The sequence below is a fragment of the Protopterus annectens genome, chromosome 3.part0 (assembly GCF_019279795.1).
Source record: "Protopterus annectens isolate FY-2018-M chromosome 3.part0, PAN1.0, whole genome shotgun sequence".
Lineage (NCBI taxonomy): Eukaryota > Metazoa > Chordata > Ceratodontiformes > Protopteridae > Protopterus > Protopterus annectens.
The window spans coordinates 432,527,918-432,545,302 of record NC_056731.1 but is presented as its reverse complement, the minus strand read 5'-3'; positions in this window follow the sequence as shown (position 1 = coordinate 432,545,302).

Genomic DNA, 17,385 nt, shown 5'->3' with positions numbered 1-17,385 from the left:
CACCAGTGCAGGCAAATAGACATGCCCACATCAAGACAGCATTCTCATGGAGTATGAACACTGTAATGAGGTGACACACATATATGGTGATGATATCCAATGCACAACGGGTGTTACATGTGTGTGACACAAACACGTCAGTTGTGTCCGTGTCATGATGATTTGCAAAGATAACTGTGCAGATGTACTAGATGTCATAGAAATGTATGTCCAGCAGTATCTCTGTACATCTCTGAAACTGTGACCTGTCACCATCATTATGTCTTACAGATAATGCCTCGTACACGCCTTCTGGCGTACAGCTGCCAGGAGGATGATGTCCTCATCCCGTACCTCCATGAGAACTACGAGGTGTTGTTCAGCCATGTGCCACAGCATGCCCAGCAGTGGGACGACCTGTGGCAAGATCTTCGCAGGAGGGTGAACAATGTGGGTGGCCATAACCACACCTACCAGCAGGTGCGCAGACACTGCACGGACTTGATACGACATGCAAAACAGCATGCCACTGCAATTGCCAGGGAACAAGGTGGAACAGGTGTTAGGCCACCAACCCAGCCCCCACTCACACACACCGAGGAGCTACTGGCCAGTCTGGGGACACCCTCAGAACAGCATCCAGAAACTCTAGCTGCAATCGTGGAGGTGGGTGTTTCCCAACCAATGAGCCTGGAGTTGCCTGGTAAGTCAGTACTGCACATATGGCTATTATATCCCATTTAGTTGCATGTGTCACTGTACATTATATAAAGTAACAACATATGCAAGGTATGTGGACACACAAGCTGCATACTACAGTATGCTACCCCGTGCATGCACACATGTGCATACTATATGCTATTATACAGGTGAATGTGTTAACATGCACAGTGCACCCTGTGGCTGTCATACAGTCATGGATAATGTTCATACTGCTGTGTCACCCCTATACAGGTACCTCTGGTGTGCTGCACAGACATGAGTCCGTTGCAGGTAAGACTGTCATCAGTATCAGGCATGTTAAAGCATAGATCTATTTGCCATGTGGCCAGTTAACACTTGCATACTTGATGTTCATTCCAGTCACGATATACAGGTCGCAGCACCCATCATTCACACAGGCCACCCATGTGCAATATATACAAACAAAATGATACACCAACTTGAAACCACAGTATTTGTCATTGCTACATGTGTGGTCAGCTGTGCATACAACAGTGGAGGTGTTCTACAATGGAGGCATATGTAGTATGCATTGGAACAACATGTGTGGTACGCAAACAGTACCACACAGTGAGCTGTGATATGGGCAGCCCACAGGTGTCACCATTGTGTTGTATGCCCCTGCATTGGGTGCACACATTGTGATGTGCCATCTGACATGTCCCAGACATGTAGTGTTCTGGCTGCAATATTCTCACACTATCCCATGACCCATAGCCCACATACCAAACATACACCCCGTTGTCTGCATAGCCCTGTGGATGGTGACATATCTGACATCTATGGATGTATGTCATATGGGACAACACAGACATGTGAGATAGATGGCCATCACACACATTTGGCCAACACATGTGCACACATGGCCATGGGGGATGGCCAGAGACACGTAGCCACACAGTAGATGTGATGTGTATACACCCCGTTGCACATTGTCCACACATGGTCCACTTATAGCCTTAGTTGACTGATTATACAGTTGATGTGGTACACTGGACATCCTAACAGCCTGTGCACAACTAGTGGAGGTGTCACTGAAGTCTACCATAGAAGATCAGTTGCACATCACAACTATGTCATAGCATGACAGTAGTCACCTGTACAGCTTCCACAGACATTGACACCACATCAGGCCACAGATACTGTACATTTCCCTTGCTGTTGTAGGACATCACCGTTAGCTGTGCACCTCGTGTGTGTGTGGTACATCAATGTCATGTGGGAAATGGTGAAATGACATGTCCGCTATGTGTGGACATGGTTGCCAGGCAGCTAAGTCCCTGTAGTTGTTGTGCAGGGGTGTCAGCTATAGGCCTCCAGTGACCTGTCACTTGACACAGCATGGTTTGGTGTGTATACACCTCAGCATTGTGGGTCGCAATCCACAGTTATGTCATGGGTATGCATGCAGTTATGGCTATGCAATGTGTACATATTATGCATTGTACAGCAATATAGATGCCTCAAGATTTTTATTTATTTATTTTATTTATTTATCATTTGTTGACCGGGAAAGTCCGACTAGGTTCCACAGAGCCTGTTTTCAGCAGAGGCCTGGGGAGAAATGCTCCAGATGCATGTCTTTGGAATGTGGGAGGAAACCGGAGTACCCAGAGGAAACCCACGCGAACACAGGGAGAACATGCAAACTCCACACAGAAGGCGCCCCAGCCGAGAATCGAACTGGTGAACCTCTTGCTGTGAGGTGACAATGTTAACCGCTGCACCACTGCGCCGCCATGCAAGATGCCATGCAATGGCACAGTGTCTGTACTTCACACTGTATAGCAATGTAGACGGCTCACACTACCCTTCCATGCTCATGCACATTTGCTAAATATGCATTCTATCTGTAGGGCATACAGGCAACACCACAATGTGATGCCCATTACGATGGTGTACATGTGTCAGGACACCATTGTGTCAGACATGTATGCATGTTAATGCACACGTCAGCAGAGTACATGTCAAGGTCACATCAGCCATGTGTACTGTGATCCTGTTCTGGTCCACATGGTGTAACACGGGGATGCATGCATACTACCATGATTGTGTGAACTGCATGGCTACTGATATGACACCTGCTTGCTGTAGTGTGCACCCCAGGGAGGTATGCTTACTAACACTATTAATGTCCGAGCTGCATGCCCTCTGCTGTACCACAGGCATGCTGCATGCCATCTGTCAAATCACATGCATGGTGTGTGTGTGTGTGTGTGTGTGTGTGTGTGTGTGTGTGTGTGTGTGTGTGTGTGTGTGTGTGTGTGTGTGTGTGTGTGTGTGTGTGTGTGTGTGTGTGTGTGTGTGTGTGTGTGTGTGTGTGTGTCTGTGTGTGTGTGTGTGTGTGTGTGTGTGTGTGTGTGTGTGTGTGTGTGTGTGTGTGTGTGTGTGTGTGTCTGTGTGTCTGCGTGTCTGTGTGTCTATGTCTATTATAATTTAGAGTCTTTCTTTGCATTCACGGGTGATGTAGGTGTGTTACCCTCCTGCGGTCCATCTGATGTTAGTGTCCCCACAGATACTAGCAGTGATGAACATATGCATGAGATACAGGCAGGGTTGTCAGGGGCTGAATCTGTGCCAATGGTTGCCATCCCAGCTATGTCCCCCTCTTCCCCACACACAGTTCTGCTGCCAACACATACCGCATCACCAGTGGCCATAGAGGAAGGACAGTCAGTGTCTGTTAGCGTGGAACAGGAATGTGTGGTGGCTACAGAAGGTGTGTCTACACACCATGGTGTCAGTGTAATGACTGCAGATGTGCCACACAGGCATGTGGCCGGTGCTGCTCGTAGGACGACCTCTGGCAGACATGCACCTGCAGGACAGAGCGCAGCAGCTGGTATCACCAGACGCATGTTCCAGACTGTAATGGTGGCACAGGCACATGCTGAATGGCACACCAGGGAAGGGCAGAGGCTGCAGAGGACTGCTATCCATACCCTAAATAACAACATCCAGGCATTGTCAAATGCTCAGCAGCAGATTGCTGATGTTTTTGACAGGTGATTGGGTGACATGGTTGGAATCCTTGACCGTGGCATGGCAATCCGCGAGCATGAGCTGTCTGTGCTGGAACATCTGGTAGGAGTGAGGCCTAGGCCATGTGGACGTAGGCCAGCCACACCACCTAGTGCAGGTCAACGTGAGTGTGCCACCTCACATGCCCACTCCCATAGTGCTGGTAGCAGTAGCAGTGCAGCTGGTGCTGCGCTGTCCACACCAGGACACAGCAGGCCACATGGACGTGGCCCTGGATGTTCCTAGTGGGGACACGGTTCCAGTGGACATGTGTCGTCAGACAGTAGCCAATCTGTACCTCCACCTCGTAGTGCCCGTGCAACCCCTGGCAGGCACAGGTCACGTGGCCGTGGCCGGACACAGTGAGCTGTACAACCTGGTCTGTACAATCTGGAGCTGTCAATAATACCCCATGTAGGCCTCACAAAAGGCAGAACTGTGTGCACACATACACGCACACAGCAAAGACATCTGTAGGACACAACAACAACCACATGCATACTGAACAGACATGTCCAATCATATCACTGGCCTTTACCCACACACATGATGTCATCCATTGGTGCAGCCTATGCCCCTGGCAAACATTATCACCCTGTGCATATGATGAAGTCTGTGCCACATCCCTGTCATCCACACCATCGGTGCAGGGACATGCTCAAATGGTCTGATGCACAGGGTGAACAGAATAGTGAGAAGTGTAATTTACATTAGTTGTGTAAGAATAGTGAGAGAAGTGTATATTACAATAGTTGTGTGAGAATAGTGAGAGACGTGTATATTACATTAGTTGTGTACTGTTGACATGCACCAGACATACCATGTAGTACAGGTTTAGCATGCATTGTTATATGTTCACAGTATGTGTCATGGTAACAACAGTAACAGTATGTTGGTAATGATGCCCTGGTTCCCTCCTTATGGTCTACTTGCATGTGCCTACAGGTAGCACTGTTTGCAGTCTCCCATGTGTAACTGTGGAGTACTCACAGGCACATATGGCAATATCAGCATGCTAAACGTAGCCTCAGCCTGACTGTCTGAAAGTCTAACATACCATGGATGTCCACACATATACTGATCCAGAAGCATGTGGGCAGTTTAATAGGCTACAGTGGCTAGAGATGTGACATCCATACCAGGTCACATCACAGGTATGTTGACATGGTGCAGGGGTTGTACACAGTGGTCTAGCCAATGATAATGTTAGAGGCCACTTGATAGCATGAGGCCTCACTGTGTAGCAGTAATACCCTGTCACATTACAGGAACATGCTCACACTAATGGGGTCAACAACACTATAATGCACACCCCATAGTGTTGAGGTGAGGACCCTTGCCTATGTGGTCATCACCCTCACAGTACTGTGCACCCACACAATGTGACACAGAGAAAGAACATGTACAGGTAGCCAGTGCGGCTGAGACCAATGGCATCAACAGGGTAGTGGACTGCATCACCATGAGGGGTTAGGGATCCTGTGTGTTCTGTATGGTAGCATACACCCTCACTCCATGCACCAGACAGCCATACATACCAACATACACACACACACACTGTGGAGACCACAAATGTCGTACACATGTGGATAGCTGATGTGTGTGATACACACACCACACCTGCCTACGTCATGCTTTCCACACTGCAGTATGTACAGATCTCTACAACAGTTTACAGGGGTGTGTGACTATTGGGTTGTATTCCACACCATATGTGGCATATATGGTCACACAAGCAAACACACATGGCAGTACTGTGAAGGATACACCTACTATATGATGATACGTCTGACAGACATGCAGCAGTATTGGCCGCATTATGTGTACCAACGCTACATTCGGCAATTGTGCTGCTATATGCACACGGGAGGATGTAAGTGTTACAGGTGTCAAGTGACGTACTCTCGATAACACCTGACCGCTGTGTAAGTGTTATGTCTCCACCGTCAAGTAACGGTAACATAGAGTACTGTTTGCACATGTCATGGTTGGATGGCGTGTGACACACCTGTGAGCCGTCCCTGGCAAATATCCATCTATACAGGTGCATCACCACTTTATGTACACACATCCATCCATACCTGCTGTACATCCTACCGCACTGTCAGTATGTCACCATATACAAGTGTCAATTATGGGGCTGCATTGCAGCTGCATGTTGTAGTTAGGCACAGATGAGTTACTTACATCAGCTACTGTACATGCATGGTAGCTGCATGCACACTACAGATTGTACATGTGTGTTGGTCCTACATGCCTGTCATGTAGCCATGTTTGTATGTATTGCAATTGGTGGACATGTGTGTTGACATACATAACACATGGACTGTTGTATGATATGATGGGTGTCATGGGTAACTAGTACAGAGGGAATGTGTCCTCGGTCAACATTGCTATCTCATGTACTGTTAGAATTCAACAGCCATGGACCCACCTTCCATTTGTGTATGTATGATTGCTGTAGCCACTTGTCTGCACAGAGGACAGCAAAAGCTATGCTATGTACATATGTGGTGTGTGTTTGGTCCATGCACATATCCACTGCAATTACATGTATGACATAGCCAAACATGTGTGTTTGTTGGTGTACAGCGACAGTCATTTGTCACAGCTGTGTAAGACCCAGGGCCCCTGGTATGTGTAGAGTCGACCTGGTTATGTACAGTGGTATCATTTCAATGCATAACACATGATGGAACCCTGTCGGTACATGTGTAGTCTGCACAGTTGCTGTAGACCTATGTACAGTCCACTGGTCATGAGTCACACGGTGTTGTGTTAATGTATGGCTGCGTATTGCTGGTCCAATGACATGGTGATGTGTGACGGCTACATTGTAGATTGTGGTGTGTACCTCTGTGATCTACACCTGAGACAACTGTGGTAGCTCTTGAGTGTGTACTGGTCGATTCATGTGAGTGGCCTTCATGTACGTGGGGACAGTAATACCATACTGTGCCCTTCTGTGTTTAGAATCCGTGTGCATACAAGACGGCCCTTTGCAACTGCTAAGTGTGTGAGCATGCCCAGAATGCCGTTGTGTAGCTTGACACACAGTACATTCCAAACTGCGCCCTTCCGTGATTAGAATCCGTGTGCATGCAAGACGGCCCTTTGAAACTGCTAAGTGTGTGAGCATGCCCAGTACGCCATTGTGTAGCTGGACACACAGTACATTCCAAACTGCACACTTCCATGATTAGAATCCGTGTGCATGCCAGATGGCCCTTGCAACTGCTAAGTGTGTGAGCATGCCCAGTACACAATTGTGTAGATGGACACACAGTACATTCCAAACTGTGCCCTTCCGTTAGAATCCGTGTGCATGCAAGACAGCCCTTTGCAACTGCTAAGTGTGTGGGCATGCCCAGTACGCCATTGTGTAGATGGACACACAGTACATTCCAAATAGACGTGTGATACTAAGCGTGTGGGCATGGCCATTGACATCCTGTATAGTGATGGTGGTCATCCAGGCAACAGATGTCCATTTTCAATGTCACGATGGATGCCTACATTGAACACACTGGTTGCTGTCTTGAAGGGTGTACTGTCTGTGGCACGTCCCGTATCTATGTAGTGTTGTTGTAGTACTCTGTAGATATTTGGTTGCCCTGATCACACCACTGCCGTGTGTTTGTCTATGTCTACCTTGGGACAGTAATATGCTTTCAGACTGCTCACTCTCTATACATTCCCTATCGGCGTTCTTGCCTTTGCGGATGATGTCACCCACCTAGAAGTATGCCTCTGGGAGTGCTGTGCTCAGTAATCTCGGTAGCGCGTTCTGTAAATGCGTAATGCTGTAGTGTGATAAGGTAGTTAGGTGTATGTTCAACTCCCAGCCCTGTCAAGTGTGTGTGTGTGTGTGTGTGTGTGTGTGTGTGTGTGTGTGTGTGTGTGTGTGTTTCCAGCTGCCTGGGGACACAGTAATGCTTTTAGATGCCTCACACCACATACATTCCCTATCGGCGTCTTTGCCTTTGCGGATGATGTCACCCACCTAGAAGTATGCCTCTGGGAGTGCTGAGTTCAGTAATCTCGGTAGCGTGTTCTGTAAATGCATCATGCTGTAGTGTGTTAGGGTAGTTAGGTGTATGTTCGACTCCCAGCCCTGCCAAGTGTGTGTGTGTGTGTGTTTGTGTGCATGCTCCCATCCGCCTGGGGACGCAGTCTTGCTTTTAGACGCTGCACACCACAGCAGTTTGCTACCGACGTCTTTGCCTTTGCGGATGATGACATGCACCTAGATGACTGCCTCTGGGACTGCTGTGCTTAGTAATCTCAGTAGCGTGTTCTGTAAATGCGTCACGCTGTAGTGTGTTAGGGTAGTTAGGTGTATGTTCGACTCCCAGCCCTGCCAAGTGTGTGTGTGTGTGTGTGTGTGTGTGTGTGTGTGTTTGCGTGCATGCTCCCATCCGCCTAGGGATGCAGTCTTGCTTTTAGATGCCGCACACCACAGCAGTTTGCTACCGACATCTTTGCCTTTGCGGATGATGACACGCACCTAGATGACTGCCTCTGGGACTGCTGTGCTTAGTAATCTCAGTAGCGCATTCTGTAAATGCATCATGCTGTAGTGTGTTAGGGTAATTAGGTGTCTGTTCGACTCCCAGCACTGCCAAGTGTGTGTGTGTGTGTGTGTGTTTGTGCACATGCTCCCGTCCGCCTGGGGACGCAGTCTTGCTTTTAGACGCCGCACACCACAACAGTTTGCTACCAACGTCTTTGCCTTTGCGGATGACACACACCTAGATGACTGCCTCTGGAACTGCTGTGCTGAGTAATCATGGTAGTGCATTCTGTAAATGCGTCATGCTGTAGTGTGTTAGGGTAGTTAGGTGTATGTTCGACTCCCAGCCCTGCCAAGTGTGTGTGTGTGTGTGTGTGTGTGTGTGTGTGTGTGTGTGTGTGTGTGTGTGTGTGTGTGTGTGTGTGTGTTTGCGTGCATGCTCCCGTCTGCCTGGAGGTGCAGTCTTGCTTTTAGACACAGCAGACCACAGCAGTTTTCTACTGACATCTTTGCCTTTGCGGATGATGACACGCACCTAGATGACTGCCTCTGGGACTGCTGTGCTTAGTAATCTTGGTAGCGCATTCTGTAAATGCATCATGCTGTAGTGTGTTAGGGTAGTTAGGTGTATGTTCGACTCCCAGCCCTGCCAAGTGTGTGTGTGTGTGTGCGTGTGTGTGCGCGCGCGCGCATGCTCCCGTCCACCTGGGGATGCAGTCTTGCTTTTAGATGCCGCACACCACAGCAGTTTGCTACCGTTGTCTTTGCCTTTGTGGATGATGACACGCACCTAGATGACTGCCTCTGGGACTGCTGTGCTTAGTAATCTCGGTAGCGCGTTCTGTAAATGCATCATGCTGTAGTGTGTTAGGGTAGTTAGGTGTATGCTCGACGCCCTGCCAAGTGTGTGTGTGTGTTTGTGTGTGTGTGTGTTTGCAGCTGCCTAAGGACACAGTAATGCTTTTAGATGCCTCACACCACATACATTCCCTATGGGCGTCTTTGCCTTTATGGATGATGTCACCCACCTAGAAGTATGCCTCTGGGAGTGCTGTGTTCAGTAATCTTCGTAGCGCGTTCTGTAAATGTGTCATGCTGTAGTGTGTTAGGGTAGTTAGGTGTATGTTCGACTCCCAGCCCTGCCAAGTTGTGTGTGTGTGTGTGTGTGTGTGTGTGTGTGTGTGTGTGTGTGTGTTTCCAGCTGCATGACAACAGTACATTGCTTTTACAGTATTCACTCTCCATAACATCCGTGCAGCGTCTTAGCCTTTGATGCTGCTGTCTGCAGGCTAGATGTGTGCCTGTGTGAATCATGTGATCCACTGATCATGGTAGCACGTTTTGTAACTTCATGATGCTGTCGTGTGGTACAGTGCTTACGTTTATGTTCTGCTCCCAACCCTGCCATATGTGTGTGTGTGTGTGTGTGTGTGTGTGTGTGTGTGTGTGTGTGTGTGTGTGTGTGTGTATCTATCTACATATATATATATATATATATATATATATATGTATGTATATATAGATATATATATATATATATATATATATATATATATATATATATATATATATATATATATATATATATATATATATATATATATATATATATATATATATATAGATATAGATATATAATGTATATTTTATATAGATATGTATGTTGGGATTATCACTATTGACTCTGCTGCATTGTCTGTACGTGAGCACCATGGATGTATGTACATCTGCTATGGCTCTGTGATAGTGCACCTACTGTGTGCTGTAGTGATCGTGGGTTATACATGTGTAGAGACCGGTTATTGTGTTGCTGGGTTTTACACGGGCATTGGTAACAATGTTAGTGCAGCACCTTTGACTGGACGTATGCAGATCTCGGCAACAGTCAGCAGTGCTTATTACACTGGAGTGTGAGTATTGCTCATATCCATCTGTAGTAACTGTCAATTCTATGCACCTCAGGTTAACATTACAGATGCATGTTTATCCACAGGTTGTGGTACAGATCCCAGGACTGTATGTGTAGACATTGACAGGTGCAGGACTGAGTTGTGTTGGATGCATGGAGAGGTGTCCATGGCCAGTAATGGGGATCTCTACAACCTGGCAGGTACGGTCTGTGACTGTCCCACAACCTCCTGTATATGGCTGACACATGCTGTACCTGTGTATATGCAGACACACACACTTACCACAAACAGCTACCGCTATCACATACACACACCCATTGCACCACCATTGGGCCATGCAATAACCGTTGTCCCTCACACACACACACCTACGTGTACATTGGATGGCTCTATGACAGCTCTGGAAATGTTAACACCACACCCTGTGCATATGATGTCACCTGTGCCACCACCTGTGATGTGTAACATTGATGCAGGATCTGACTAACCTGGTGCTGCTGCACACGGTGGCTTTATTCCACTGTATTGATGTTAGCATGCTGTTAACACACAGTGTGTTACTTCCAGGTGTACTTCAGCAGGCATGATGCATTGCAGTTATGACCATCACTGTAGCATAGTCTACAGCACTGTTACGTCTGATGATGTTGTCTCCATCCATGTGCCATTTCACTGATGTGTGTAGTATTGGCAGCATGTGTGTCTGTGTGTGCAGTACATGTGTGATGTGTGTAGTACACATGTATACATGCTTACAAACGCATACACGACATTACACGGGCTTCACCATTCGTACACTAGCTTACTCGTTCTTCCACACGCGCACACAGGCTAACACGTGTGCACACATACTTACTCGGGCTTACTGGCGCGCATGGGCGGAGACACACTGTGGGCAGGTTTGCAGGTCACATCGGTGGTATCCATGGCGTACGCCATCAGTCTCCTGACATTCCCTAGGATAGCTCATGACACGTGCAGGACTGAGTTGTGTTGGATGCATGGAGAGGTGTCCATGGCCAGTAATGGGGATCTCTACAACCTGGCAGGTACGGTCTGTGACTGTCCCACAACCTCCTGTATATGGCTGACACATGCTGTACCTGTGTATATGCAGACACACACACTTACCACAAACAGCTACCGCTATCACATACACACACCCATTGCACCACCATTGGGCCATGCAATAACCGTTGTCCCTCACACACACACACCTATGTGTACATTGGATGGCTCTATGACAGCTCTGGACATGTTAACACCACACCCTGTGCATATGATGTCACCTGTGCCACCACCTGTGATGTGTAACATTGATGCAGGATCTGACTAACCTGGTGCTGCTGCACACGGTGGCTTTATTCCACTGTATTGATGTTAGCATGCTGTTAACACACAGTGTGTTACTTCCAGGTGTACTTCAGCAGGCATGATGCATTGCAGTTATGACCATCACTGTAGCATAGTTTACAGCACTGTTACGTCTGATGATGTAGTCTCCATCCATGTGCCATTTCACTGATGTGTGTAGTATTGGCAGCATGTGTGTCTGTGTGTGCAGTACATGTGTGATGTGTGTAGTACACATGTATACATGCTTACAAACGCATACACGACATTACACGGGCTTCACCATTCGTACACTAGCTTACTCGTTCTTCCACACGCGCACACAGGCTAACACGTGTGCACACATACTTACTCGGGCTTACTGGCGCGCATGGGCGCAGACACACTATGGGCAGGTTTGCAGGTCACATCGGTGGTATCCATGGCGTACGCCATCAGTCTCCTGACATTCCCTAGGATAGCTCATGACACGTCTCTTCCACTGAGTACTAACAGCACACATGTGACACTGCTCTGGTGAGGTTACAGTGTTTTGTACATACACACTCATGTTGTCACCTATCTTCTACTCTAATAGTCCCCTTAACCTACACTACATGGTAGAGGCTTGGCCCATATGGCATGACATGTTGTGATTCACTATCCTCAGCCTCACTTGCCTCACACTGCCTACAAATGCTTCGTTACATCTCTGACAGAGCGCTTCCACACATACGTACCAGTACGCAGTAGCCATGTTGTCTCCAGCTTGCCATTCATCTGCATGGCATACTAACATCTAACTAAACCTATATTTTGTATGTATATTATCCATATGTCTTGTTTTGAAGCGCAGCGCGTTCTTGTGGCACTGCGCTACGCTTCCACACCAGGGATCAGGGGAGGACAACTACTGGTTCACTGATATCCAATGGACAAAGCCGCCACTGGCCTTGGACTTGGACATTGGCATGCTTCTTCGACTGTATTCATACTGTATTTGCAGCTGTCATTGCTCCATTTAGCAACGTGCAAAACATTAGTCGCATAACATCCATGTACATTTCTGCACATAACTCTGCTTTTGCACGGACAACTTACTGTTTCATGGATCGTGATTACATCATTTGCATAGCTTACACATACAAATGGGGTATGTTACAAATCCCAACATTGTCCATGCAATGTTTATGTTACAGGCTGTCTTGCATGCCCCTGCAGGTGTTTGCTGAATAGCCTGGCAGTCATCTTTCCTTGCTGTACTCTCACTCAATCCATGCACGCCGGAGGCTTCGTGTATCATGGCCTAGGCTTTGCTGTGTGCTATGTCTATTTGTGGTGTATGCATGGCTGTGGGTATGTCCCACTGTCATCATTGGTAAAGGTGACACCCTATAGGTACTTCCTGTAGACTGCTGTGTCATTTGACATGTCAGCACATACCTGCGGATGAACTTCCTACTGCAACGCTTTTCATATCTTCTGAGTTATCTTGCAGTCAATAATGCTGTTTCCTCAGACATGTATCTGTTTCTGATCATACCTATCAACCTCCTAGTGCAAAACATCTGTACAAAGCCTAACATGATGGGGGAAAGATAGGGGTAGATTCTACATATTGCTCTTACAAACGTAGATAGTTGACATGATTATAGGTTTTGCATTAGTATGACCTTTCTGAGGGATTTGGGGTCTTAAACACATATAAAGTAAAAATGATGCCTGCCAAGTAAAGCACCCTCAGTACCTAAACAAGTATATAGAGTCCAAAAGTAGAGGATGCAACCGGCTGTAAATAAATGTCCACCAGATATTCCAAAAGCTGTCATTTAATGAAAAAATACCCAAACATACAAAAAATGTTAAAAGGTAAGCGCTTTCACGTCAATATAACGCTTCATCAGACCTTGAAAAACTGAATAGTGCATCTCTTTATATACCATAGTGCATTGCACCTTAATTTTAATTCATTACAATATAATTGATGCAATTAATATAGTTAGGGGCACTTATGATATTAATCCACTCTACATTAAAAATACTTTACAGAGCATATTCGTATATAAAAACATATGCAAAAACTAAAAAATACATATACATAACAAATCAATAAAAACAGTTTAACAATGTCTCTATAGGTATATGTATAGATATATGTGTAAGGATGTAATTATATATGTCAATGATTCAATGGTCTACTAGCCAAAAAAGGCTCTTCCACACGGAAGAGATAGAGAGTAAATGGATTTTAAGGCTACAAGCCCATAAATATGGGCTTAATGATAAAATATCTCTTAAGCCTTTTTTGTCTGGTAGACCATTGAATCATTGACATATATAATTACATCCTTACACATATATCTATACATATACCTATAGAGACATTTTTAAACTGTTTTTATTGATTTGTTATGTATATGTATTTTTTAGTTTTTGCATATGTTTTTATATATTTTTAATGTAGAGTGGATTAATATCATAAGTGCCCCTAACTATATTAATTGCATCAATTATATTGTAATGAATTTCAATTAAGGTGCAATGCACTATGGTATATAAAGAGATGCACTATTCAGTTTTTCAAGGTCTGATGAAGCGTTATATTGACGTGAAAGCACTTACCTTTTAACATTTTTTGTATGTTTGGGTATTTTTTCATTAAATGACAGCTTTTGGAATACCTGGTGGACATTTATTCACAGCCGGTTGCATCCTCTACTTTTGGACTTTATACATTTGTTTTGGTATTGAGGGTGCTTTACTTGGTAGGCATCATTTTTACTTTATATTTCTTTCGCTGACTACCTGCTGAGACATGGCTGTACAACCGTCACTATTCAATAGTGATCGAATTTATGAAACATCGAGTACTCAGCGTATGTTAACGCTGCTAGAAATGAGAGAGAATCCCCTACTTAAACTAACGGCTCATGATCTAACAAGCACAGACAATGCAGCTAATACGATGAAACACAATATGGAAGTCATATTGCTAACAAGACGCCTTGAGAACAAACTACAGAGATTGAGAAATGTACAATGGCAGAAACTACATATGCAGGCATGCTTGAGTTTCAAGCTGGTCCCGAGAGGTTTAAGGGTGCTCAAAATGCCCACTTTCGGGACAGCATATCCAGAACTGCTTTCTACATGGCAGAAACTCAACCTGGATACTAGTTTTGTGTACATCAACATCCTTATTGAGCAATATTGTCTAGTAGAAAAGAGTTTGATAACGGACATTAATACAGCGGAAAGCGATTTGGTAAAATTACTTAGTGACAATGAGCTGAATGTTCTTTACCAAGATCTCAAACTTATGTTGTCGACACTGGACAATAAACTTCAACAAGACAAAAAAAGAAAATTGGAAAGAGACTTTTTCGATTTTCAGAAAGGCCAGGTCTTTTCCTGGCCAAGGGATAGAACACAGCAATTTGCTAACCGGCATAACCATGCAGCCGTCAATGCTAAACCTAAGCCGGTAACTCAGAATGGAAAATCAACAGAGAACACAGCTCATTTGGTGACGTCAATGAACGAGGACATAGAGCCCGTTGATACAACGATACCCACTACTACCATTACGAGTGCTCCTACTTCTAACTCCATAACAGTAAAACCCAAACAAATCACCATAGAAGCCATGATACACTCGGACGATCAAGGCAACAGGGAGGTACAAGCAGCGCTTGGATCCCCAAGCGATATTGGAGTTAAAGAAGGACGTAGGAAACAGACAACACTAGATTCCTTTATCGGAGGCCCTGAAGAGGAGGTATTTGCTGAAGGCGAAGGTTTTCCTTCTTTTCCTTTGCCGATCAAACCGTTCGAAAGAAGGACATGGTCGCCGTTCAACAGGGTGAAAAAGAGGAAGAATACAGAGGAGTTTTTTCAGCACCAGAAGAGAGCGATGAACTCCACAAACATGATTTAATTATTAACATTTCAAGGTATGAACTTAATGACCATGAAATACTATGGTTGAACAAGGGTTTGAGTTTCATCCCCTCTTGTTCCACAGATTTTGCCGATATAGTTGTAGACATTAAACTATTTACCAGAAACCTAGGGCTAAAGTTACTGTATGGGCAAAGTAATTTGAATGTAAATATGACTGCCCCAATAATTTTAAAAAACATCTACCTTTGTACCACAATCACATCCGCTTTTGGAGGCCTTTGAGAAGGCATGTGAAAATGATCTGTTTGAATTATATAATAACAACACAATGAAACCAGAGTTTTATAATTTAACACCACAAGAAAGGGAAGCTATTTCTAGTTTACAGAATAATAACGATATTATTATACGCAAAGCAGACAAAGGGGGTGCCATTGTCATAATGGATAGGAGTATGTACATTAACAAAATGGAACAAATGTTAATGGATGAAGACACATACACTTCTCTTGATTGGAACACTCTTAGCAACTTAATTAAAGAGGTACATAGCACTTTATATGACATGTTGTTATGTAAGAGCATAGATAAAGATCTCTACAACTACTTCATAGTTGAGAACCCTTTGATTCCTACATTTAGGGGCCTCCCTAAAATACATAAAAACCGACACAATCCCCCTCTGAGACCTATTGTGTCAAGTAAAGGGTGGCTCACAGAACCCCTTTCAATCTATTTGGACAAGATGTTCAAACCCATTGTGGCTAATACTAAGCAAATCCTAAGGGACACCCAACAGTTTTTGGAGAAATTATCTAGTTTAAATAGATCTCAGTTGTTTTTCAGCGAGGATGTTTTTGTGACGCTTGATGTGACATCACTGTTTACTTCCATACCGAACAATGTTGGTATTGATTATGTGCGCCAGTTTTTACTAACACAGGGTGTAACCAATGCAGACACCATGAAATGGATGGGTTTATTAGAATTAATCCTTGAGAATAATGTTTTGCTCTATGACGACAATTATTATTTGCAAAAAAAGGGGGTAGCCATGGGGACCCCCTGTGCCAACACCTATGCCAATTTGGTGTTGGCGCAATGGGAGCAAACTTTTGTATTCAATCATGCTGTTTTTTCTAAAAACCTTAAACATTATAGTAGGTTTGTTGATGATGTGTTTATTGTGTGGGGGGGATCAGAAACACTATTAACAGATTTTGTGAGGTACCTGAATGCTACCACCGATTTTTTAAATTTTGAATGTAGTTATTCTTTATCTGAGATTGTATTCTTGGATGTTAAACTAACTAAAGGATTCAATGGTATAGACACAGAGCTACACAGGAAGGCATGTTGGAGAAACAATTTGCTACACCGTACCAGCATGCACCCCAAGCATATACACACCAACATTGTTAAAAATCAAATGTTACGGGCCTCGAGACTAACCACCCAGGAGAAAACATATAAGCACCAAAAAAAAACATGCTTAAAAAGAATTTTTTAGTAAGGGGATACAAAGAGGCAGAAGTACATGATGCCCTTGTTCATGGTGATATACACAGAACAGGCAAAGGTACTCCATTCATAACTAGAGACGTTGACAATGAAGATTTGAATACGGATGTCATACATCCGACAGTCAATAGACTCATTATTCCATATACTAATAAAAATACTCATATTAGGCGAGTTATAGGAGATAATTGGAAACTCTTACTGATGGATGAGAAAATAAGAGATTTGGTTGATGATAGACCAAATATATCCTATAGAAATATGAAGTCTTTAGATAGAATGTTATGTTATGAAAACACAAGCAAGAATAAGATTCAGTCACAAAGGACAGGCACTTTTGCTTGTCATGCATGTAAGCAATGTAAGTATATAGCTGCCAAAGACACATTTACACATCCATACACAGGACGTGAATACATGTTTAAGGATTATGCAAGTTGTAAAACCAGAGATGTTATTTACCTCGCTCAGTATCAAAATTGT